The sequence below is a fragment of the Condylostylus longicornis genome, unplaced genomic scaffold (genome assembly GCF_029603195.1).
Source record: "Condylostylus longicornis isolate FDR11 unplaced genomic scaffold, ASM2960319v2 ptg000586l, whole genome shotgun sequence".
Lineage (NCBI taxonomy): Eukaryota > Metazoa > Arthropoda > Insecta > Diptera > Dolichopodidae > Condylostylus > Condylostylus longicornis.
In genome coordinates, this window is record NW_026578541.1 from 12501 (window position 1) to 15000 (window position 2500).

Sequence of the window (2500 nt, forward strand, 5' to 3'; positions counted from 1 at the left end):
TCTAAACGGTGGATCACTTGGCTCATGGGTCGATGAAGAACGCAGCTAACTGTGCGTCATCGTGTGAACTGCAGGACACATGAACATCGACATTTTGAACGCATATTGCAGTCCATGCTACAGAGTATATAAATTTATTAAAAAATTTAATACTGCATGGACTACATATGGTTGAGGGTTGTAAGAATAATTTAATAAAGTTGCTTATAATATAATTTTAAATTATATTATTTATAGCACATGATATATTACTGGTAGGAATACCATAATATTAAAATTCAATTATATATATTTTACTTATATTATAAAATATAATAAAAAAATAAGTATATCCTAGTATTAATAAATTAGTATTAATACATTAAAGAGGAAAACTTATATAAAATTATATTATTTATAATATAAACAATACAGTAACTTATATATATTTAGTTTTCAACTAAAAAGAAAAATTAAAAATATTCTTAAAAACAACCTCAACTCATATGAGACTACCCCCTGAATTTAAGCATATTAGTTAGGGGAGGAAAAGAAACTAACTAGGATTTTCTTAGTAGCGGCGAGCGAAAAGAAACTAGTTCAGCACTAAAGGATTTTGTTTATACAAATATCCGATGTAGTGTATGGAATATCTATATTCTAATATGAGAAATTAACAGTCTAAGTCCTTCTTAAACGAGGCCATTTACCCATAGAGGGTGCTAGGCCCGTATGACGTTAATGATTATTAGAAGATATTTCCAAAGAGTCGTGTTGCTTGATAGTGCAGCACTAAGTGGGTGGTAAACTCCATCTAAAACTAAATATAACCATGAGACCGATAGCAAACAAGTACCGTGAGGGAAAGTTGAAAAGAACTCTGAATAGAGAGTTAAATAGTACGTGAAACTGTTTAGAGGTTAAGCCCGATGAACCTAAACATCCATGAAATATGAAAAATTCAACATTATAAATATTATATAATTATATAATAATGATGGTGTGCAATTTTTTCATATATGGACATTGCAATCTGTTAATAAATATATATTTATCATAAGATATATTTAAAAAGTTTATTTTATATATGAAAATTTATTTTCTATATAATATAATTTAAATATTATCGGATAAATAATTGACAGATAAAAAATCAATATAATGCGTAAATTATATATTATTATAATTTTATAATATTATATTAATTTATATATTAATATAATTATTATATGCATTAATATGATTAGCAATGCTATAGATTTAGGATACCTTCGGGACCCGTCTTGAAACACGGACCAAGGAGTCTAACATGTGTGCAAGTCATTAGAATTTATTTTAAATAAAATCTAAAGGCGTAATTAACTTAACTGTTAATATGGGATTAAATTATATATATAATTTTATATATATAATATCAATCCTGGGGCGTTCTATATAGTTATGTATATAAATAATTTTTAATTATTTTTTATACCTCTAACTAGAACGTACCTTGAGCATATATGCTGTGACCCGAAAGATGGTGAACTATACCTGATCAGGTAGAAGTCAGGGGAAACCCTGATGGAAGACCGAAACAGTTCTGACGTGCAAATCGATTGTCAGAATTGGGTATAGGGGCGAAAGACCTATCGAACTATCTAGTAGCTGGTTCCCACCGAAGTTTCCCTCAGGATAGCTGGTGCATAAAAATATTATATAAAATAATCTTATCTGGTAAAGCGAATGATTAGAGGCCTTAGGGCCGAAACGACCTTAACCTATTCTCAAACTTTAAATGGGTAAGAACCTAAACTTTCTTGAATGAAGTTTTAGGTTATGATATATTGTGCCCAGTGGGCCACTTTTGGTAAGCAGAACTGGCGCTGTGGGATGAACCAAACGTGACGTTACGGTGCCTAAATTAACAACTCATGCAGATACCATGAAAGGCGTTGCTTGCTTAAAACAGCAGGACGGTGGACATGGAAGTCGTAATCCGCTAAGGAGTGTGTAACAACTCACCTGCCGAAGCAACTAGCCCTTAAAATGGATGGCGCTTAAGTTGTATACCTATACGTCACTGTTAATGTAAATGATTTATATTACATTATTAATGTATATAAATTTAGAAACATTAACAAGTAGGTGGGTACAATGGTAGCGTAGAAGCATCTTCCGTAAGGATGTGTGGAGCTGCCATTGGTACAGATCTTGGTGGTAGTAGCAAATAATCGAATGAGACCTTGGAGGACTGAAGTGGAGAAGGGTTTCGTGTGAACAGTGGTTGATCACGAGTTAGTCGGTCCTAAGCTTAAGGCGAAAGCCGAACAAAATTTAAGGTTTTATCCCCATTGATAATATAAAATACCTTAAATTAAATAAGCGAAAGGGAATACGGTTCCAATTCCGTAACCTGTTGAGTATACGTTTGTAATAAATATGGTCATTATGATCATCCTGGTAACAGAAACAATCATAGAGAAGCCGTCGAGAGGTATCGGAAGAGTTTTCTTTTCTGTTTTATAGTTGTACTACCATG

General features: G+C 32.1%; 2 pseudogenes; both read left to right on the plus strand.

Annotated features, from left to right (window-relative positions):
- LOC129617660 (5.8S ribosomal RNA) overlaps window positions 1–181 on the plus strand; it is a 184-nt pseudogene extending 3 nt beyond the window's left edge.
- A 290-nt stretch (window positions 182–471) lies between these two features.
- Window positions 472–2500, plus strand: part of LOC129617664 (large subunit ribosomal RNA) — a 4018-nt pseudogene continuing 1989 nt past the window's right edge.